Source organism: Berghia stephanieae, chromosome 6, assembly GCF_034508935.2.
Source record: "Berghia stephanieae isolate SIO BIC M18660-M18661 chromosome 6, UCSD_Bste_1.3, whole genome shotgun sequence".
NCBI classification, from domain to species: Eukaryota; Metazoa; Mollusca; class Gastropoda; order Nudibranchia; family Aeolidiidae; genus Berghia; species Berghia stephanieae.
In genome coordinates this window covers 17,528,491-17,553,490 of record NC_088365.1, presented here as the reverse complement: position 1 = coordinate 17,553,490, position 25,000 = coordinate 17,528,491, and the positions used below count along the sequence as shown (strand labels likewise).

The 25,000-nt window shown below is 40.0% G+C and overlaps 1 long non-coding RNA gene across 4 annotated transcripts in view; it reads right to left on the bottom strand.

Moving 5' to 3' along the window:
• Positions 1–25,000, bottom strand: part of LOC144974584 (uncharacterized) — a 141,442-nt gene that overhangs the window by 43,865 nt on the left and 72,577 nt on the right. For 2 of the 4 annotated variants that reach the window (XR_013645772.1, XR_013645774.1), the window contains exon 3: positions 19,417–19,526. The exons of the other annotated variants lie outside the window; for them this stretch is intronic. This is a non-coding gene — a long non-coding RNA (uncharacterized LOC144974584). The remainder of the gene's footprint in view (positions 1–19,416; positions 19,527–25,000) is intronic. 4 annotated transcript variants of the gene reach the window in all.

The following is a 25,000-nucleotide window of genomic DNA, read 5'->3' as shown; positions in this document are numbered from 1 at the left end:
ATAAGTGCCTGCTCCACTCACTTTTCTGAATTAAAAATTCACCCAATACACGGGAGCATACTCAATGTCTCAATCGTTTCTATGTTATATGTTTGTGTTGAGAATATTGGCTATTAAGCTTAACTGCTGGTCAAAATTATTCGCGATGGTGGTGTACGAACGAATCGGCGGTCTCAAGAAGTGGGGAGAGAGGGATCTAGTAATGACTTTGAGTTTGAAACGAATATTTTTTGTGTTCGTGGATAGCTCACACGGTAGAGCCACGCTCTCACCTGCCAGGCGGAGTTGTCGTACCAATAAGGTCGCAGGTTTAAACCCCACCACCGCCGCGAAAAATTTTTTATTCTCTATTGTCTTCTGGCACTTTTCTATTCACTTCATATCTTGTTGTTACCAACATAAGTGCCTGCTCCACTCACTTTTCTGAATTAAAAATTCACCCCATACACCGGAGCATACTCAATGTCTCAATCGTTTCTATGTTATATGTTTGTGTTGAGAATATTGGCTATTAAGCTTAACTGCTGGTCAAAATTATTCGCGATGGTGGTGTACGAACGAATCGGCGGTCTCAAGAAGTGGGTGAGAGAGGGATCTAGTAATGACTTTGAGTTTGAGACGAATATTTTTTGTGTTCGTGGATAGCTCACACGGTAGAGCCACGCTCTCACCTGCCAGGCGGAGTTGTCGTACCAATAAGGTCGCAGGTTCAAACCCCACCACCGCCGCGAAAAATTTTTTATTCTCTATTGTCTTCTGGCACTTTTCTATTCACTTCATATCTTGTTGTTACCAACATAAGTGCCTGCTCCACTCACTTTTCTGAATTAAAAATTCACCCCATACACCGGAGCATACTCAATGTCTCAATCGTTTCTATGTTATATGTTTGTGTTGAGAATATTGGCTATTAAGCTTAACTGCTGGTCAAAATTATTCGCGATGGTGGTGTACGAACGAATCGGCGGTCTCAAGAAGTGGGTGAGAGAGGGATCTAGTAATGACTTTGAGTTTGAAACGAATATTTTTTGTGTTCGTGGATAGCTCACACGGTAGAGCCACGCTCTCACCTGCCAGGCGGAGTTGTCGTACCAATAAGGTCGCAGGTTCAAACCCCACCACCGCCGCGAAAAATTTTTTATTCTCTATTGTCTTCTGGCACTTTTCTATTCACTTCATATCTTGTTGTTACCAACATAAGTGCCTGCTCCACTCACTTTTCTGAATTAAAAATTCACCCCATACACCGGAGCATACTCAATGTCTCAATCGTTTCTATGTTATATGTTTGTGTTGAGAATATTGGCTATTAAGCTTAACTGCTGGTCAAAATTATTCGCGATGGTGGTGTACGAACGAACCGGCGGTCTCAAGAAGTGGGTGAGAGAGGGATCTAGTAATGACTTTGAGTTTGAAACGAATATTTTTTGTGTTCGTGGATAGCTCACACGGTAGAGCCACGCTCTCACCTGCCAGGCGGAGTTGTCGTACCAATAAGGTCGCAGGTTCAAACCCCACCACCGCCGCGAAAAAATTTTTATTCTCTATTGTCTTCTGGCACTTTTCTATTCACTTCATATCTTGTTGTTACCAACATAAGTGCCTGCTCCACTCACTTTTCTGAATTAAAAATTCACCCCATACACCGGAGCATACTCAATGTCTCAATCGTTTCTATGTTATATGTTTGTGTTGAGAATATTGGCTATTAAGCTTAACTGCTGGTCAAAATTATTCGCGATGGTGGTGTACGAACGAATCGGCGGTCTCAAGAAGTGGGTGAGAGAGGGATCTAGTAATGACTTTGAGTTTGAAACGAATATTTTTTGTGTTCGTGGATAGCTCACACGGTAGAGCCACGCTCTCACCTGCCAGGCGGAGTTGTCGTACCAATAAGGGGTGAATTTTAATTCAGAAAAGTGAGTGGAGCAGGCACTTATGTTGGTAACAACAAGATATGAAGTGAATAGAAAAGTGCCAGAAGACAATAGAGAATAAAAATTTTTCGCGGCGGTGGTGGGGTTTGAACCTGCGACCTTATTGGTACGACAACTCCGCCTGGCAGGTGAGAGCGTGGCTCTACCGTGTGAGCTATCCACGAACACAAAAATATTCGTTTCAAACTCAAAGTCATTACTAGATCCCTCTCTCACCTACTTCTTGAGACCGCCGATTCGTTCGTACACCACCATCGCGAATAATTTTGACCAGCAGTTAAGCTTAATAGCCAATATTCTCAACACAAACGTATAACATAGAAACGATTGAGACATTGAGTATGCTCCGGTGTATGGGGTGAATTTTAATTCAGAAAAGTGAGTGGAGCAGGCACTTATGTTGGTAACAACAAGATATGAAGTGAATAGAAAAGTGCCAGAAGACAATAGAGAATAAAAATTTTTCGCGGCGGTGGTGGGGTTTGAACCTGCGACCTTATTGGTACGACAACTCCGCCTGGCAGGTGAGAGCGTGGCTCTACCGTGTGAGCTATCCACGAACACAAAAATATTCGTTTCAAACTCAAAGTCATTACTAGATCCCTCTCTCACCTACTTCTTGAGACCGCCGATTCGTTCGTACACCACCATCGCGAATAATTTTGACCAGCAGTTAAGCTTAATAGCCAATATTCTCAACACATTGGTTCGTACCAATAAGGTCGCAGGTTCAAACCCCACCACCGCCGCGAAAAAATTTTTATTCTCTATTGTCTTCTGGCACTTTTCTATTCACTTCATATCTTGAATGAAATGTTAGCGTGGCGTGGGTAGAGGATAGGGTGCCCCAGGGGGTGATCTAATTGATAAGCAAAGGTCAGCGTCAGGGAACAGAACTTTCCAGACTATAATGGAAGATAAAAGACATATTGGTAGTAGTAGTAGTAGTAGTAGTAGTAGTAGTAGTAGTAGTAGTAGTAGTAGTAGTAGTAGTAGTAGTAGTAGTAGTAGTAGTATAGAACGCTGTAGTGGAACAGTAGGCGGGGGGGGGGGGGTGGCGGGGCGAGGTGAAAGGGTCACGGCGGAGGGGGGGGGGGGTTTGTTGGATGAGCGAAGGTCGAATCTTCGCGAAGGAACGATGCGATAGTAAAGTGGAATACACCAATAAATAGATAGATGGATAGGCAGATAGATAGGTAGATGGTCAGAAAAGAGGGAGAGAAGGGAGAGAGAGAGAGAGAGAGAGAGAGAGAGAGAGAGAGAGAGAGAGAGAGAGAGAGAAATTAATAAAAGAAAAAAAAATTAAAATAAAAATTAAAAAAAATTTTTAAAAAAATAAAAAAAAAGGGGCGGGGGGGGGGGGTTGGTTTGAGGCGGACCGGTAGAGAGGGGAATCAGAGAGAGAGAGAGAGGGGGGAGGGAGAAAGAGGGAGGGGGGGGAACAAGGAAAGAAAGAAAGAAAGAAAGAAAGAGAGAGAGAGAGAGAGAGAGAGAGAGAGAGAGAGAGAGAGAGAAAGGGTGGAGGGGAGGTGAGAGAGGGCGAGAAAACAGCCGAGTGATAGCTGGGTCTATATGTATATTAATGGATGAAAAAGTGGATGATTGGACACAATGAGAGAGAGCTAGGAAGGTAGATGACTATGAATCGGTGGATAATCAGTAGATAGATAGCTAGCTAGCTAGCTAGTAGATAGATAGATAGATAGATAGATAGATAGATAGATAGATAGATAGATAGATAGATAGATAGATAGATAGATAGATAGATAGTAGGTAGGTAGTAGAGTTGTACTTTTAGTAGTATGAACAGTAGTAGTAGTAGTCGTAGTAGTAGTAGTGGTAGTAGTAGTAGTAGTAGTAGTAGTAGTAGTAGTAGTAGTAGTAGTAATAGTAGTAGTAGTAGTAGCAGTAGTAGTATAGTAGTAGTAGCAGTAGTAGTAATATAGTAGTAGTAGTAGTATAGTAGTAGTAGTAGTAGTAGTAGTAGTAGTAGTAGTATAGTAGAAGTAGTAGTAGTAGTAGTAGTAGTAGTAGTAGTAGTAGTAGTAGAAGTAGTAGAAGTAGTAGTAGTAGCAGCAGCAGTAGCTGTAGTGGCAGAAGTGAGAGCAGCAGTGGTGATGAATATGGGTGACGTTGACATCTAGTGGTGGTCAATCCTGGTGTTGAGTCCGCGTGGAGTCAGCGTTCCCAACAACTTGATCAGGTGAGTTTCCCTACGTCGACGGGCGGAAGTGTCCGAATGGCAAAAACTGAGCACACACACACGCACACACTGTACATCGCAGTGGTCTGGCAGATTGAAGTGTCTGGCCACTGCTGTGTCTGCACAGTTCGATATGTCACGCAAGTGCTGCACGAATCTGTCACCCAGCCTCTTTCCGGTCTCACCAACGTAAGCAATCCCACACAGGGAGCACGTAATCGCATAGACTAGATTACGGTCAGTGCAAGTAAACGGCCGCCTGATGTCCCAAATCTTGTCTGGAAAGCTGACTCTGTCATACTCCCACAGGTGCCCACAAGTCTTGCATCGGGGTCGCATACACGATCTGGCTTTAGGTCCATCCCTAGGTATGGGTTCCAGGCGGCTTCTGACAAGGAGATCCCTCAGGTTACGATCCCGTCGATATGCTACCAACGGGGGTTCTGAGAAAACTCTGTGGGTGTCTTCGCCCGCCTGGAGGATCCCATAGTTCTGCAATAGGATGTTCCTCACTTGATCGGCATGGGGGTGATGCGTGAGGACTAAAATGGGACGCTGTGTCTCCTGCTTCCTGGCATTGCGAGGCCTCATTGCTGCTTCTCTCGACACGAGGCTGGCTTTCCGGACAGCCTTAAGCAAAACCCTTTCGGGATATTCCCGTGCCCTAAAAAAATCGAGCATGCGATCACGTTGAAGCGCAAATTCATCATCTTCCAGACAGAGTCTCCGCAAGCGGAGTATCTGACTGAATGGGATGGAGTCTTTGCACTTCACCGGATGGGATGACCGATAGAGCAGGTAGCTGTGACTGTCCGTTTCCTTGTAGTGTACAGTGGTCCGTACTCCCGTGCTGGTCAATACAGCCTTGATGTCCAAAAAGTTCACCTCAGAGGTTGAAATCTCATAAGTGTACTCTATGGACGGGTGGAAGGAGTCCATCGCTAGGATGAACCCCTTCAACTGGCTGTGGTCAATGACGTAATGCCGAAACAGTCGTCAATGTACCTTTTGAACAGCTCGGGGGCAGGTCCACTGTACTGATGGAAGAAGGTTTCCTCAAGGTAGCCCATGAAGAGGTTAGCATATGAGGGACCCATCTTGGTGCCCATCGCAACACCTGAGATCTGATGGAAAAATACATCATTGAACTCAAAAGTGTTGAGTTTGAGCACAAGTTCGGTGAGCCTCACAATGCTGTTGCTGGAAATCCCTGGTAATGGATGGCGGTCGACGAAATGCCTGATGGCGCGCAGTCCGTCAGGATGCGGTATGGATGTGTACAGTGCCTTCACATCCATGGTGAAAATTAGCCGTGGACGTTCATCCTGGAATCGATTTACTCTACCCGCTGCTCACTCCGTGCGAGCATGCCCCGGTCGTGCATGCAATTTATCCCGCTACGACTACACTACTCACCACAGACTAGGAGGTCCTGTATTCTCTATGCTACTCACCCACCCATTAATTCTTCTCCTATTTCTACCCTGTCATTAAAAGCGGCGGGGAAAAAGATCACGCACGACATGTGCGGCCGGCTGTACACGCCATCTACCGTCCGTGCCCTTTCATTGTCATTAACCTCTTGGGGTCATTCAACCTTAACTCACTCAATCCTAGAGATTTTTGCTATTTTTCCAAATTGGAAAAATATGTATTAAAAATGAGCATGTACATAGATATTTTTTTCAACTACCATAAACATGTGAAAACTAAAAAACATTAACTTTGATACTACGCCTATAATTTGTCTCAGAAAAATGTAATACATAGGCATAGGGTAAAACTAACCCGGGTAAACTACGGATATAGTCGGTGTTAGGGTTGAGTGAGTTAAGCTGAGGGCGGTCCCAGTCCCATCGGTATCGGTGACAATTCAATTATGCCCAGCACCGTGGACCATACAATTGCTAATCAAAACGACCCGAAACCAATCACAACAGACTACCAATCAAAGCTTTCAAAGTCTCATTTCATTTACGATCGTTAAAAATGCGATGTGTCGAGCATGCTCTCCCATGACATGAATTTGATCAAGTTGTGGTGACCCACAACACAAAACTGTTCTGCGCAGTAACAATTAATTGGCTTCAACAGTCGTGACGTCACTTCACTCACAATGACGCATAGTAGTAACCTAGTAACTGGTTCTAAACTATCGAAACAATGGCGGACGCCTTATGAAATACTTCTCCGACGAGCATAAAAGTGTATCCAGAGGAGAAAAACATTATAAATCTGACCATGTTTTGACTTTTATACATTCTGATCAGCATGACATGTGAAAAAGTTCTAGCCAGCATGAAGAATAAAAGCTACCGATTTTCTTTGTTTAGAACCAAGCTGCTCGTTGCTGGGCGGACGTGACATCAGACAATTGAATCCTATTATTGACCTGAAATAAATACGTGATGCTCATTGAGCCCCGTCCTAATCTCTATCGAACGCTATCATTTCATTTGACGTAACAAATTTCTTACGTACACGCTATAAAAACGCGGTCGATATAAGAAAGAGGAAAATATTCTATTGCAAGTTCATAAGTTTTCCATCACAATCAACCACAACAGATTCCCCATTTACACAAAACCTATCTCACTTTCAAATTCCCACCATATCAATTAATAAAAATTAATAAATAAATAAATGTAATGTTGGACAAAACCAAGGGAGATAACCGGCGACAAACGCATTCCCCTAATACGACGAGTACATAAGACGATAAAAATATGCACTGATAACCGTTAACTGCTTAAGTAATTAAGTTTGATCGACAGACAGGGAACATCCAATACATAATATCAAAATCGTGACTCTTCACATAACATCAGCATTATCTTGAACCATAATAATATTATAATATTTGTTTGTCCAGATAGTGAGTTTAATAATACATGCCACTTTTGTTATTGAGGGCATTTTTGTAATTTTTACAAACACTCACCAAATTAATAGTCAGGAACGATGCAATAATTTGTCTCATGGTTTCAACGTTTTCGTATATATAATATTTGTAAAACGCTTTGAGCACGTTTAGTGGATATTGCGCTGTATAAAAGCTCACGTTTTTTTGTTGTTTTGTTTGTTTGTTTTTTGGTGTTTTTTTGTTTTTTTAAACACTTCGTGGGTATTTTTTTTCTTATTTGTTTCTCCTTTGTTTTTGGTTGTTTTTTTTTTCAAGTTTGTATATTTTTTCTTGTCTTTTTAAAATAAATAAGAAAGCTTGATAGCAAAAAAAAAAAAAAAAGAAAATAAATATTGGCATTTGAACTTGGACGACAAAACAGTAAACAAAACCATGAAATAAATACAATTCATTCATCATTCTGGAAAATCATTGACCCACATACTGCCTTGCTCTCCAAAGATTTCTTTCCTCATTCCATTGTACGATGACAAAACGCCTTTTTCTTTTCTTTTTTCTTTTTTCTTTTACCCATTAATAAATTGATTTTCCCTCCATGTCCAAAAAATTAAAAATCCCAATACTTCAGATTAATGAAATGTTGATAAGTTCACAGTCATCTCCGTTCAAAGATAATAATAATATTAGAAAGAGAAAAATATGGCCAAAATGTAAATTAAAAAATATCGCCATTTTGTGAGTGTAAGTCAGCTTATTGCTCTACCCTATCACGGCCCTATCCCCCCCCCCCCCCCCTATCCATAATTTACAATGTTTACATAGGACTTGGCTATCAGGATCATTGACAAGTTGATTTATCCGAGCCATAGCCCCATAGCCCCCCAATCCCGTTAACAGATAAAAATGTATTCCCGTTTATTTTTATTGAAACCACTCGTTGAGTTTGGGTGGGCGGGAATGAGAGAGAAAGAGAGAGAGAAGAGAGAGAGAGAGAGAGAGAGAGAGAGAGAGAGAGGAGATAGATAAATAGAAAGGTATTGAATCGTGTTTGATACAAATATGATACGAAAAGTGCTCGACGTGTAGCAATGGAGCGACTCAAACATTGAGGTAAATATTAAAATAAAAAAATAATAAAAAATAATAAATAGAAAGATAGATAGATGGAGAGAAAGGGAGAGAGAGAGAGAGAGAGAGAGAGAGAGAGAGAGGGGGGGGGAGAATAATATATTCCACATCTATAGGTCTCTGTAGCGTGAAGCTGATAGACAGTAAAACTTTTAGCTACCCTTTGGTTAGGACGCTAATCTATCACCAGTTACCCTTTACCAGATTTCAATTAATGTTAGCCCAAGCTACCAAACACCTCTCTGTCATCCCTTCCCCCTCCCACCACCCCCAGCTTCGTTACCACTCCGTAAAATAGTGAACCAATAATAATAATAATAATAATAATAATAATAATAATAATAATAATAATAATAATAATAATAATAATAATAATAATAACAACAACAATAATAACAATAATGATGATGATGATGATGATGATGATGATGATGATGATGATGATGATGATGATGATGATGATGATGATGATGGTGATGATGATGATGGTGATGATGATGATGATGATGATGATGATGATGATGATGATGGTGATGATGATGATGATGATGGTGATGATGATAATGATGATGGTGATGATGATGATGATGATGATGATGATGATGATGATGATGATGATGATGATAACAATAATAATATAAGAATCCAACCAATAAACAAAACCAGTCTCTTTATCTTACATCTTTTCTTCCCCCATCCGTCTATCTCAAACCACCACCACTCACGCCATCCGCATAGAGATCAATACAATAATCAGTCATGCATGAAATGTGTATTACATCTCTCCGCCTCACACAGAAGAATCGCCCCCCCCCCCCCCAACTCCTCCTCCCTCCCGTCTACATTTTCATCACCACAACCTCCTTCCCAAATCTCTCAATTATCCCTCTATAAGCGCGGTTCGGGTTCATTCAAACCAAGCACCATTATTTTAGCGTATTGTTTTCACCAAGAGAGCAGTGACAACTTTTTGCCTCGGGTTTCCGTGAAGATCGAGTGGGAAGCAATAATGCCGCTCTCCTAACAATAATAATAATAATAATAATAATAATAATAATAATAATAATAATAATAATAATAATAATAATAATAATAATAATAATAATAATAATAATAATAATAATAATAATAATAATAATAAAAATAGTAATAATAATAATAATAATAATAATAATAATAATAATAATAATAATAATAATAATAATAGTAATAATAATAAAAATATAATAATAATAATAATAATAATAATAATAATAATAATAATAATAATAATAATAATAATAATAATAATAATAATAATAATAATAATAATAAAACAAAAACAAACAAAAACAAAGAAAACTAAACAAAAACAAACAGACAACCCCCCCCCCCCCCCACCCCCACCCCAAAAAAAAAAAAAAAAAAAAAAAAAAACGTCTGGGAATCCAAAAGCAGATAACTACCGTACTATGGAAAGACATTACTTAGATATTTGCCCCCCCCCCCCCCCAAATAAATAAATAAATAAATAAATAAATACATTAAATTAAAATAAACAACTCGTCCTTCAAATAACGATAGATCTAAATGACCCTCATCTTGGCAAAAAAAAACAAAAAAACTCTCGATTCTGAAACCTCTGGAACCAAATTTTTAAATAAATAAATTTGTCTCGCCAGAGTACGGCAGTTAACTGGTTAAATAAGAAATAATAATATATCCAGGAGAAAATGTGTTTGGAATGATAGAAGCATTCGATTTCAAAGTTGGAGGGTTAAAAACAAACAACAGGATTGCTATTTCTTACGACACGAGCATCAAAACAAACCCGAAAAGGAAAAAAAAAAAAAAAAAAGAAAGAAAGAATGAAAGAACAAAGAAAAAAAAAAGAATATCGATCTGTGCGATATCGATATAGGACGAGACGGGAAAATCCGAGGGAGATGACGGGTGTATTTTAAACAAATAAAAACCCAGGGGGATTCCCCGTGGCGAGATTGAATAAAAACTAACAATGCGAATATGAAAACAATGATATTAAAAAATAGTGGGACGGATTTACAACTCTAGCTACATTATAACTGGCTGGCGAACGCCACTCTCGACGGAAATAGCCACAAAGACGGCTTTGTCTTGTTTTGTTTTTATTTGTATTGTTGTTATTTTCATTGTTTTATTTTTTATAATTCCCTAGTATGAAAAGCACAATGAATTTTTTGATCCAAAGTGTCCTTGAAATATCTGGTGGTGATCAAAATGAAAAATTGATTTTTGAGTACTTGAAAACAGCATGTGATTTTTCATGAACCGGGAAACGAAATTAAAATGAAACACAATCACCCCCTCCCGCCCCCTCCCCCAACCGCTACACACAATAAAAGAAAATGAGGATAAGTTAGCCAGCAATTCCTTGAGGAGAGAGAGAGAGAGAGAGAGAGAGAGAGAGAGAGAGAGAGAGAAAGGGAGATAGATAGATAGAAAGGGTGTGTGTGTGAGAGAGATAGAGAGTAAGAGAGAGAGAGAGAGAGAGAGAGAGAGAGAGAGGGGGGGGGGGGGGGAGAAGAAGGCGAATACACCTGACAGTGATGAAAAAGGATCAAAGTTCAGCTAGATGCCGAAAACAGGAGGAGAGGGAAAGAGGAAGAGAGAGAGAGAGAGAGAGATAGAGAGAGAGAGAGAGATAGATAGAGAGAGAGAGCGAGGGGGGGGGATAATAGAGAAAGGCATAATAATAATAATAACAACAACAACAACAACAACAACATGACATACTATCAATGACACATAAAGTAGATGTGCTAACGTCTCTCCGAATCTAGGGTGTTCTGTGATCATTTTAATAGTATAGTTTTGTTGCTCGCTGAAGAATGATTAATAGTTTTAACCTAAAACATTCACTGTGAAGTATATTTCGCTCTTTCTTGATTAACTCACTCAATCCTAACACCGACTATATCCGTTGTTGTCCCGGATTACGGTTACCACCCCATGCCTATTTATTAGATTTTTCATAGACAAATTATAGGCGTTGTATCAAAGCTAATGTTTTTCATTTTTACATGTTATTGGCAGTTGAATAAAAATTATGTATGCACATGCTCATTTTTAATTACATTTTTTTCAAATTTTGAAAAGCAGCAAAAATCTCTAGGATTGAGTGAGTTAAAAGTAATAGATTCATTCCTGTTCCATTCACTATTAATTCACGGCCCACAGCTCGGCCAGTGCTCCGTCGTCTCGTGTTTACTATCAGTTGTAGAGTTGTATTAGTTGTGTAGTAGTGACTTGTGTGAGTGGATCGATAAAAGTGACGTAATGGCCATCAGCAAACTAGGTTAGTGATAATGGTGATGATGATGATGATGATGACGATGATGATCATGATGGCGGTCGTAGTGGTTATGGTGTTGGTTGGTGGCGGGGCTTGTGGCTGTGGTTGTGGTGATTGATAATGTACACTGACAAAAAGCCTTTTATCAAAATTTTTATGCTGGCCAGAAAGTCATATTCATTATAATGTAATATAGATAGTATGCGCTTGGCTAAGAATCTCACAACATTGCCATCCGGAAATATAACTGGCCAACACACAAAACTATGTGTAACCTTGAACGTTTATAGTCTGGTTAATCCAGTTTAGTGAGAATTTCTCATAAACGTGGATGGCATAAAGCAAAAACAAAGTCCTGAGTAACGGCAATTTCGTTTTATCTATAACCATCGATAAACACGACTCCAGTCTGTCTTGTCCAAAGATCTTTGACTTGAAGGTCTGACGTTTCGGGTCGGGTTTGATATATGATTATTGTGCGGCTATGTGGTATTGTGGTATGACACTCGCTTTCAGATCGGGAGGTCCTGGGTTCGAGCCTCGCTCGGCGCATAGTTGAGTCCTTGGAAAAGACTCTTTACTCACATTCTCTCACCGTACTCAGGTGTAAAATGAGTACCTGGCGGCCAACAGCGTTGTTTCTGTCCGAAAAAAAAATATAATATCTCCTAACAGGCGTCAGGTCCCGTCCTACATGTTAATTGTTACTGTTGGCCAGGGCCCCCTATAAAGCGCTTTGAGCACGTTTAGTGGATACTGCGCTTTATAAAAGCTCAATTTAAAAAGAATCCCCAATTTATTAAAACTCTCATTTTACCATTTTAAAAGTTTTTCTAATTTACCAAAACCTCAAACCCGAGACCGCTCTATCTTAGAGAAATCTTAAATTTTGGAGTTTTTGAAGATTTATGTTTGAAGAAATTATTTTCTAGCCAAAATAGAAATGAATAATAATATATTTTGTCGAAGTAGGCCGGCAGTGTCCATAGTTGAATAACACGGACTTCAACAACCACAACAACTCCCTGGCTAGAGGAATACCATTAACGACTAATGACTGGCCTCTAACACCATCCGAGGCCAATCGTTTGAGAGTTGGTTATCACACCTCGGTACGGTGGTAACCTTGTCTGTCTCCGGCATGTGTGGTAGGAATCATCATCATCATCATCATCGTCTTCATTATCATCGTTATCAATCACTGCTGAGTAGCTATAGTATACGAGTAAAAATACATTTATTACAGCCATACCATCGATAAATCTAATCGCCAGTTCGAACTCACAGACATCATCAAAGCGACAAACATATTTGAATGTATCTGTGACATACGTACACAAATCGTGCAATTTGGCATGTTTGGCATCATAGAAATGAAAGTGAGAGGATCAATTTTTTTTGTAGGTATCAGGAAATTGGTTTTCAATTTTGGCAACTCGGCTAAATTCCTGCTAAATTCAACTTGCTCCCATACCACCACTTACTGTTACACAATCTGCTGTTTTGTAATCAGAGAGTTGCTTGCTTTACATCAATTATTTGATTCTATTTTGGACATTTTCCCAAACGGTAACAAACATAATATTATATCTTAAAACGTGAAAATATATTATATCTTCTATGAATGGTTCCCATCACCTTATGTGTCAACATCATTATCATCACCATCATCATCATCATCATCACCATCATCATCATCATCATCATAATCATCATCATCATCCTTATCATCATGGTCGTCGTCGTCGTTGTCATAATCATCATCATCATCATCATCATCATCATCATCATGATAATCATCATCATCATCATCCTCATCATCATCATCATCATCATCATCATCATCTTCATCATCATCATAATCTAGTATTCCTTGTAGGAATTTTTCTATTTAATATAATAAGTGTTTAATGCTTTAGTTATTGTTGATTTTGCATTTTATCCCCCCCCCCCCCCCCCATCCTACCCTCCTTCTTTTATTTCTTTATTATTATTTTATTTATTTTTGCTCATGGCATGTTTTGAAATTGGCAGCCCATCATCATCTGCAGGGGTGTGTATTTTATGGGAATTCCAACCCTAATTTTGACTCGTAAAAACTATTTCATGTTATTACGAATGTTCCACTGCTAGACATCGGCGGGTAATATTCATACTCATCGAGTTTGTGGCAGGATAATTCAATTTGAAGGTTGAAGATTTCCCTGTTTTTGCCAATTTTGAAGAGAGATCATCGGCGGAGATGGGAACAAGAGCATAGCGTTCACTTACACTAAGATTGAGCGAAACATTAACCTTGCTGTGAAAAATATTGTGGATGACTAAGAACCGACGTGCGCTTATTTGCAGGTCTTATAATCCAATTCCTTATGGGCTCATTCATTGTTGTTGTAATGGAAATCTCCAAAAAAAAAAAAAAAAAATGACGTAAAATATTGTCCATTACAACAATGTTAATTTATTCAACTAGGCCCGTAAGAGTGTCAGACCTGTATATATGTACACGTCGGTAAGATCGGACAAGAACACTTGTGTACTTGTCGACAAGAACGTCGTTTGTTGTTGTTATCGTTTTTGTAAACTGTCATATCATATCATATCATATCATATCATATCATATCATATCATATCATATATCATATCATATCATATCATATCATATCATATCATATCATATCATATCATACTCGTATCATACAGTCAAACTGACCGACAGACCTGACCTGCCTCCCTACCTACTTATCTAACTAAATGCCTATCTCACTATCGATTTACCTACCTAATTATCCATGCATCTATATAGCTATGTAATTATATATGTATTTATGTATCTATCTATATATCTGTCTGTCTCTCTGTCTGTCTATCTATTTATCTACCCATCTATATGTCTATTTATCTATCTATCCACCCATCCATCCATCCTTTATCTAAATATCTATCTGTCTATTCACTTTTGTTATTTCATCTCTCTGTCTCCTTTCTATTATCAATCTGCACCGCTTCCATCTCCCTACCTATGTATCTGCCAATAATATAATCTTTTACTGTATAAGTGTGCGCATGGAACACAAACAGGGAGAAAAGGGGTGAAATGGATAAAAATAGACAGTGAGATGTATAATATATTTTTGTTTTCATTCGCAAGTGGCATCGTGCCAGAACTGGGTTTGTTATTGTTATGCACATTTTTTATCGATCTAGATTTACATAGGCTATTCCTTTTTTCTTTTTCTTTTAATAAACGTCTTGAATGACTTCAATTCTATGTGCTGACAAAACACACTTTCTTTCTTTCTTCTTTCTTTTTATTTTTTATTTTTTTTATTTGGGTAAAACTATTTAGCCAGATAATTTCGACTTGAAATATCGATCGATTTAGATGACACCCAAAATGTAAAAAAAATCTTTATTTTTAAATTTATTATTATCTTTTTTTTTTTTTTTTTTTTTTTTTTTGCGAAAATTAAGAATGATATATTATGTTCATTCAAGAACGTACGATAGTGCAGCCCTACGGCGGGTACAATACACAAGGGGAATTATGACAAGGTAGTTGTTTTGGTAATCAGGAGGCAGAGTTTGGTGTATGTATGTGTGGGGTGGGGTGGGGGGGGGGGGGGGGTGAGAGTAAGAGTAGTACGGAGGACGGGGAGGGGAGGGGGGGGGGGGGAGGTATTGCACTGACAGTTTGTTTTTACTTGTGAGTATGATCTATCAATTATTACTAAAACAACGTTACGATAACATAAAGATAACGATGAAACTAGATTAAGGTTATGATGGAATTTATCTATGGTAAACGTTGTATGTAGTTTGGTGGGGGATATTCTATCGTACATTGACAAAACGCCATTGCACATTTTGGTGAGAAAACATTTACTTCATAATATTATTTATATATATAGACCGATTCAAATGACCTATAGATAGTATGAAGTTGACGTCACTCAGATCTTTATTATAGCTTTTTGCCATCCACGTCTATGAGTAATTCTCACTAAACTGTATAAACCAGACTATAAACGTTCAAGGTTACACATAGTTTTGTGTGTTGGTCCGTTATACTTCCGGATGGACTCGGACATAGCTTTGCTCCATCACTCCTTCCCCTTCACTCTCTCTCTCTCTCTCTCTCTCTCTCTCTCTCTCTCTCTCTCTCTCTCTCTCTCTCTCTCTCTCTCTCTCTCTCTCTCCTCTCTCTCTCTCCCCTCTCTCTCTCTTCTCTCTCTCTCTCTCTCTCTCTCTCTCTCTCTCTCTCTCACACACACACACACACTCACTCACTCTACCCCCCCCTCTCTCTCTCTCTCTCTCTCTCTCTCTCTCTCTCTCTCTCTCTCTCTCTCTCTCTCTCTCTCTCTCCTTCATTCCCCCCTCCCCTTCCCATAAACTCTGCCCTATCTTCAATTCGCCATTCTCCTCGGGACTCCAATTACAGACAGTCTAAAAGGAGATTTACTCACCCTGACCGACCACCGATTGTTCCATCCACCACCATCCCATCAATATCGAATACCTTTGTGCTGGAACGCCCTTTGTTTCCACACCCTTTCCACGCGATACATCTGTCGTGCACGGTGCTTTTCTGGAACCTTAATCCTTTAAAAGCTGAGTTCGATCGTAATCTAACCGCCCATCATAAATCGAGAGAGAGAGAGAGAGAGAGAGAGAGAGAGAGAGAGTAGAGAAAAGGAGAGAGAGAGAGAAAGAGAGATAGAGAGAGACAAACAGACGGATATAATATATATATAATATATATATATATATATATATATATATATATATATATAGATAGATAGATAGATAGATAGATAGATAGATAGATAGATAGATAGATAGATAGATAGATAGATAGTTAATAGATAGATAGATAAATAGATAGATATATAGATAGATAGATAGATTAGATAGATAGATAGATAGATAGATAGATAGATAGATAGATAGATAGATAGATAGATAGATAGATAGATAGATAAATAGATAGATAGATAGATGATAGATACATACATAGATAGACAGAGAAAGATATATATATATATATATATATATATATATATATATATATATATATATATATATATATATATATATAGAGAGAGAGAGAGAGAGAGAGAGAGAGAGAGAGGATACCTTCAAGTTCTCCACTAATACTGTTTTATGTTTACACAGCACGTCACAACAGCATGAGTGGATAATTACTAGCCTATCAAGGTGGAAGGAAAGCACATCACACATATACGACATAATGTACAGGGCGTTCCCGGCTCAGATTAAGAACCAAACCATTAACAACCAGCATCTGTGTAAACAATAAACAAACAGTTTCATAGTCCGACAAAATTACTTTTTCGATCTTTTTTATTAGACGTCTATATTGTTACCACCTAAAATTTTTGTCTTGCGTGTGGATAGAACGGAGGTGACGTCACTCAGTCCTTTGATATTGTTTTTATTTTTTTGCCATCCATGTTTATGAGAAGTACTCACTAAACTGTATTAATCAAACTATAATAAAAGTTTAATGTTACACATCGTTTTTTGTGTGTTGGTCCGTTATATTTCCGGATGGCAATGTTGTGAGTTTCTTAGCCAAGCGCACACTATCTATACTTTTAAATCATACATGGATTAAATGACCCCCCCCCCCCCCCCCCCCCCGATTTGTCCAAAATTTTCAATCTTGAGGCTTCAAATGAGTCTGGAGGTGTTTAAGGTAGGGGATTATTTAAATCTATTGATGTGTGAAGTAGTAAACGTTTCCTGGCCTACACAAATTAATGAAAAGGTGTTTTGTCAGTTTATTGTAGAATTCGTTTCATTGCGTTGCTTAGATTTCCTAACTGGACTGGGCAAGGCCGTTAAGCCGTAAAGACAACATGACGCAACTAATGATGAAGGTAAAACAATCCAAACAAACAGATCGGATGGAGTGATGGAGAGATCAGCAAGGAGAAATGAGTAAGATTATAAGGTATGTGGTAGAAGGTGGGAATGAAGGTATAGTCTTGGGGTAAGGGTGAAAATAATAATATACGCCTTTTTTCACACCAAAGACGGGGAGATGGAGGAGGAGGAGGAGGGGGAGGAGGAGGGGGAGGGGGAGGAGGGGGAGGAGTAAGAGGAGAAGAGGAATGCGGCAGCGGAGGAGGAAGAGAGAGAGAGATAGAGAGAGAGAGAGAGAGAGAGAGAGAGAGAGAGAACACAGGGATGAGGAGGCGGAGGAAGAGTATAGGATAGGACGAGAGGAGGCTGTGCTGGAGGAGGAGGAAGAGGAGGAGGAGGTGGAGAATAATAATAATAGTAATAATAATAATAATAATAATAATAATAATAATAATAATAATAATAATAATAATAATAATAATAATAATAATAATAATAGTAGTAGTAGTAGTAGTAGTAATAATAATAATAATAATAATAATAATAATAATAATAATAATAATAATAATAATAATAATAATAAGAAGAAGAAGAAGAAGAAGAAGAAGAAGAAGAAGAAGAAGAAGAAGAAGAAGAAGAAGAAGAAGAAGAAGAAGAAGAAGAAGAGGAGGAGGAGGAGCAGTAGCAAGAGGAGCAGGAGGAGGCGGAAAAGAATAAGAAAGATACTGATAACGAAAAAGGAGGAGGAAGGAGGAAAATAAGAAGAGGAAGAGTAGGATTGGAAATGATAAAGTCGAAGAGGAATAAAATGACGAGGGGGAGAAAAAAAGGAGTGAAAAAAAAAGAGGAGGAAAACAATCAGAGAAAAATGAGAGGTAGACTCAGCAGAAAATATTATAGAAGTTATTTCAGTAGTAATACCTTCACGATAGCAGGCATAAAATTTGCCAAAAACATAAAAAGCAAACTTGGCCGTGTATTTGGTGTATATGTGACCCATCGTCTCAAAACGGTATTATGTCGGAACGAACCAGATGCTTAAAAGCCGGAGTAAATGTTAAACTGGTCAAAAATATAAATTGTTGGCATTAACACCCTGAAATATGGTATCCATTCTCCTCAATAAATCATACAAAGTCAAAACAAGTCTGATATTTTTGGCTATAAATTTAATTTTCAACATCTTTAACAACCCGACTTAATACCGTTTTGAGGCGAAGGGTCACATATGCAGCCTGATTCAGGTAAAATGGCGATGAAATATGACAAGCTACAAGGTCGTTGGTTGCCAAAGGACTTTTATATATTGTTATTTGTTGTGACACAAGATGGAATGGAGATAGAAAAGGTGGGTGAGTGGGTGGGTGGTGATTTACGAGTTGTAAGCCATCTCGACTGCTTCTCAGATTCTGAGATTGTGTTCACATAATAATCCGATGCAAGTAAGTCTCTCTCTCTCTCTCTCTCTCTCTCTCTCTCTCTCTCTCTCTCTCTCTCTCTCTCTCACACACACACACACACACAGACACACACACACACACACACATCACTTGCTGCATTAGAAGTTGGCCACCTACCCACTACATCCTCTCTCTCTCTCTCTCTCTCTCTCTCTCTCTCTCTCTCTCTCTCTCTCTCTCTCTCTCTTTCTTTCTTTCTTTCTTTCTTTCTTTCTTTCTCTCTCTCTCTCTTCCTTCCTCCTACCCTCTCTGTCTCCTCTCCAACCCCCGCTTTTTCTCTGTCTATTTACTCTTCAACACCAACAAAAAACCTCATTTTCCCTCTTTCTTCATCTCTCTCTCTCTCTCTCTCTCTCTCTCTCTCTCTCTCTCTCTCTCTCTCTCTCTCTCATTCCTTCCTTTCTTCCTCCTCTTCTAGTTCCATACCTCATCCCCCTCCCACCCCCCCCCCCCCCCCACCCCCAATACCCCACCCAACTGTTTGCTCTTTCCAAATTATATTGAACAATCTTTTGTGTCTCTCGCTTTATCTCTATTTTATTTTTGTCTTATCTCCCTCACATTTCTTCCACTTTTCCACCGTGCACGTCAAAATATTCTTATCAGATCTTTCTACTGCTCACCTGAAGGTATTTTTCTTCCAAGGCAGCCGCCGCCCAAGCTAGGTGAGTACTCACGCAGTCAGCAAAACGTGCGATATTTCTTCTCTCAACAAACCAAACGGAGTGCAACCCTGAAAAATAAACGTGATGAAAAGATTGAGTTGTTAGAGTTATTGGAATTAGAGGGTATGGACTCAAAGATGAAGATGGGCTATCTCGTATGCGTTGTGTTGTGGGTTGGTGGTCAACTTCAAATACAACAGATGACGAGTTGAGAGTCGGAAGAGCTGTACCGAGAGTACCAGCAGACCCAGTCCCAGGACACAGCCGATAGACTACTCCAGTCTCTGGCAGAGGGAAGGAAGCAACGGTGGCAGGAGACCGTGGAAAGTCTCGACTTTACACAGTCCAGCCGCCACGCTTGGCGTTTGATAAAGAAATTGGACCCAGATCGGAATTTCGCGAAGGCTGCACCGGAATGCGAGGCAGACACAATTGCCAAGAATATTAAGAACCGTAGCAAGCGGGTCCCTAATCAGGCTTTTGAGCGCGGTGTCCGCAAGGCGTACCGTACGATTTTGGACTCGCTACCTGCGGAGGAGTCGGACTGGACGGCCCCGTTCAGTCCCCGAGAAGTGGGTGCAGCCATTAGCGAAGTGAAGAACGGCAAAGCAGCTGGGATAGATGGTGTATATCCCGATATGGTGACGCATCTGGGCCCCAGGGCACGGGCCTGGCTAGCAGAGGCAATGTCTGACATCCTTGCAAACGGAAAGCTTCCACAAGTGTGGAAGCATGCGAAGATAGTTGCCATCCTGAAGCCAGGGAAGCCGGCGAAGGAGGCAGACAGTTACAGACCCATATCGCTGCTGAGCTGTCTTTACAAACTGTTGGAGCGTGTTCTATTAAACCGATGGGGGCCGGTCCTAGACGCTGCCCTGCCACCTGAGCAGGCAGGCTTCAGGGAAGGGAGGTGCACCACGGAGCAGGTCATTGCCCTTACAGAGCATATTGAGCACGGGTTCGAGAGAAAACAGCAAACAGGTGCTGTGTTTATAGACCTATCAGCGGCGTACGATACGGTCTGGTGCGATGGGTTAATGCTCAAACTTGCAAAAATCATAAGGTGCAAAAAGACCTTGAAGTTGTTCTCTTCGATCTTAGGGGAAAGGCAATTCCACGTCGCGCTGGGAGACGCCACGAGCAAAGTTAGGAAATTGAAGAATGGGGTCCCTCAGGGGTCGGTACTTGCGCCAATGTTGTTTAACGTTTACATTAGCGATATGCCGAACACTTCCTCCTGAGGCTGGGATACGCAGACGACTGGGCACTCGTTACTCAGAGTAAAGTGTGGACCCGTCTCGAGAGCGTACTCAGCGAGGACGTCACCAGACTCAAATCCTACTTTGACAAGTGGTACCTGAAGATGAACACTTCAAAAACCGTGGCCACTGCATTTCACTTATGCAGTGGTTGGCACACCCGTAAACTGAATGTCCTAGTCGGGGACCAGCCACTCCCATATGAGCCGCGTCCAAAATACCTAGGGGTGACGCTGGATCGCAGCCTTACCTATCGGGTTCATCTCGAAGGGGTTGCCCGGAAGATAGAGAAGCGGAATAGTCTTCTGAGGAAGCTGGCGGGATCGACTTGGGGCGCTAGCCAAGCGCTCCTGAGAACATCCGCCCTGGCACTATGCTATTCCACCGCGGAGTATTGCGCTCCAGTGTGGGGTAGAAGCAGAAACGTTGAGAAGGTGGATGTAAAACTTCGCAAGTCGATGCACATAGTGTCGGGAACGCTAGCAACAACCCCTAGAGAATGGGGCCCGGTGATGGCAGCGATCCAGCCCCCCGATGTCCGGAGGGAGACCATTACGGGAAACTGGCTGAGTAAGATCAAAGAGAGAGGGAATGGGGATACCCCTCTCATGCGCATAATGAACGGTGCCCCCGTTTCGAGCCGAAATAAGTCCCGGCAACCCTTGTACGCAGAATCCCTGACTACGGACAGAGCTGCACATACGAGATGGAAGTCGGTTTGGACGAATTCAATCCCTCGTGGGGGCGGGGACCTACACTCCTCTAAGCTTGGTGAGAAGTTGCCAGGCTTTGATACCAGTAAGAGGAGACACTGGGTAGCTGCGAATCGGCTTCGGTCGAGGAGCTGCCTAACGGCCGGTGCGTTACATCAGTGGGGTCTAACTTCCTGTCCTTTATGTCCACGCTGTGGGCAAGAACCCGAAACGGCAGAGCATCTAGTCGAAAGGTGTGTTGTGACGATGCTACCGGGCGGGTTCGCGACGGTGCACGAATGCGGACCGGACTTTGCTGATTGGGTCGATCGTCATAACATAATAGTGTGAACCATAAGAAGCTGCTGCCAGTAGGATCCTTGTGCAAGTGGACTATAATGTGATTTCTCTCTCTCTCTCTCTCTCTCTCTCTCTCTCTCTCTCTCTCTCTCTCTCTCTCTCTCTCTATCTATCTATCTATCTATCTATCTATCTATCTATCTATCTCTATCTATCTACCTATCTATCTATCTATCTATCTATCTATCTATCTATCTATCTATCTATCTATCTATCTATCTATCTATCTATCTATCTCTCTATCTATCTATCTATCAAAAGTTAAGGTTTAGAAAAAAAATAAAAAGGGGGGATTAGGAAGTTAGCGAAATCAATAACTAAAAACAAAATTATAAAGTATAAATCGGATAAACCGTAAATGGTGTAATGACAAAATAAAGCAACTAGAAAAATGTTGTTTTTTTTAAAAATAGATAATCGTCCAAAAAGTATTTGCAATCGGGGAAATAAAAATAGACCACCAAAGCTCCGATCGATCCCAAGGCGAAGATGGTTTACTTTAAAAAGAAAATAAAACAAAACAATCCCGCCCCCCTCTCCCCGTTCTACACCCCCCCCCCCCCCCCCATCTTCCCCCCCTCCCCCCCCCCCCCCCCCCCCCAAAAAAAAACAAACAAAAAACAAAAAATAAAGCAATCAAACAAACAAACTATGAATCAATGCGGGAAGTAAACCGATACCCTTGCCTGAGATCCCAAGGCGAAGATGGTTTGATTTAAAAAGAAAATACAACAAAACAACCACCAACTTCTATAGCCCCCCCCCCCCCCCTCCCCCTCCACAAAAAAACACCAAAAAAAAAAAAAACCAACAAAAAAACAAACAACCCATGAATCAATACGGAATGGAAACCGATACCGTTCCCTGCGAGTCAAGTGCTCCCTATTTTACTTCTTTTTTTTTTTTTGACATCAATAGTAAGAAATGAATTATAAATAGGAGTGGCGGGTGGGAGGCGATATAAATACAGAAAAATAAGTTATTCAGAAGGAATAATCGGAATGCAATGAACTGGCAAAACTGAAAACAAGGCTGTCTACAGATGTTTGTTTTTTAGTTGACAAAACAGTTTTCTTGTTTTTTGAATGGATTCTTTTTCTTACTTAAAATAACAATAAAATAAGGTGGCATCCACCTTGTCAAAAAATGAATTAATAATAATAACAATAATAATAATAATAATAATAATAATAATAATAATAATAATAATAATAATAATAATAATAATAATAATAATAATAATAATATAATAATAATAATAATAATAATAATAATAATAATAATAATTTAATAACGCTTGAATCTTAGGCAGCGCGAAATCCTTTGTAGGTCTGAAACTGAACGCCTTAATTTTTATGTTGTGATTGGGTTGGGGGGGGGGGGGGGGGGGTGGACAATCTCAAAGCAAGGATAAATATTGTCCATTACAGAAATGATAAGAAGTAGGCCTATATTCTTGCGTTTGATAATCAGTTTGTTTTAAAGGTTTTTACAGTGAATGAAACAATTTTTTTAAAAAAGAAAGAAATCCAGTCATATTATTTTGCAAAAGTGTTTCTTCAGAGTGGGCCAGTACATAACAGGTAAACAGGGGTTTTTTCCCCTTTCTTTCTAAGCTCTATATCAGAGGTAAGGAGAAATATTTTTTCCATAGGCGAGATTTTTATTGGAATTCTTATCGATAAAAATGGGTGGGATAGAAGTGAGGCGGTGCTTACGAATACATCAAGGGTGCAAGTGAAACCGCTGTATCAGAAATGGAGAGAGACCTAAAGAGATCGGGATTTTTTTACGTCTCTCTCTCTCTCTCTCTCTCTCTCTCTCTCACTCTCTCTCTTTATCTCTCTCTCGCTCTATCTCTCTCTCCCCCTCATCCGAATGTATAGACTGGGTAAAGGAATGAGACAATAAGGTGTGAGGTAGAAAGAGACACGAGTGAGGCTGTAGGTGAGAGTGAGAACGCTCCGGAAAGACTGACAGTGGAAGGGGGGGGGGGGGGGGGGATGGAGAGAGAAATAAATAAATATAATGAGCTGAGAGAGAAAGGATGTGCAAGAAAGAAAAGAGAATTTGAAAATTAGCAAAGGGGCAACAAAGGATAGGAGAAGAGAGAGACAAAGCGAGAGAGAGAGAGAGAGAGAGAGAGAGAGAGAGAGAGAGAGAGAGAGAGAGAGAGATCGAGATATCGAGAGAGAGAGAGAGAGAGTGATGTGGAAGGGATGTACTAATACAGACCAAAACAGAATAGAATAACGCTCACGGATTCTCTTGTTCTATCGACTACACCAACTTGACGCCCCATTAACTCCAATCAGTGTTTTCATACAGTCAGTCCGGGACACCCGGGCGTCCCGATCGATGAATCCATCACGACCCGGGTTCAATTCAGCTTACACTTGGATTCAGATTACATTTAGATTCAGTCAAAGAGTCTGTCAACCAGCCAGTCGGGGATTCATTCATTCATTCAGCTTACGATTTGAGTTGATTGGCCAAGATTAAAAATCAAATCGTCAAACGACCCGCGTGATCTGTCAACCCCGACAGCCCAGTAAATAGCTCGTGATTACATTAACTGCCGACTGGACTGGATTTTTTTTTTAAATTGGCCAGAAAACTCGTCCTTCAAATATCGATCGATTTAAATTACCATCATATTGGCGAAAAATCTGAAACATTGGACTTTCATGAGTCCCGAGTTTGAGAGTTTTTTTTGCCAAGATGTGGGTCATTTAAATCGATCCATATTTGAAGGACGAGTTTTCTGGCCAAATTTTTTAACTACGTGTTTCTCCAGAGTCCGGCAGTTAACTGGTTGAAGGACAAAACATCTTTTTTCTTTCTTTCTCTCTTTATTTCTTTATGATTCCGATCAGAAAACTTTTCCCCTCACCGATAGGCTAAGATAATCGCAAACTAGCCAAATAGTTTTTAAACCTGCAACTTCTATGTAGATACTTCTATACAGGGACATGTTAAATACTTGTTTATTTATCAGGTCGGGGTAATCACACTCTATCTCAGTCTATCGACACAATATACAGCGATCGTTTTCCGATCAAAATATCTAAAAATAAATATGTTTTGTCATTGTAAATACCAGCATAGCTAATGATATTCTATTAGCCGTGAGATAAATGAATTTTATGGGTTTTTTTTGTTTGTTTTTTTTTAAACAAAGTAATTGAATAACATTTATTTTCTTCTTCAGAATTAATTAGGTCGATGTTT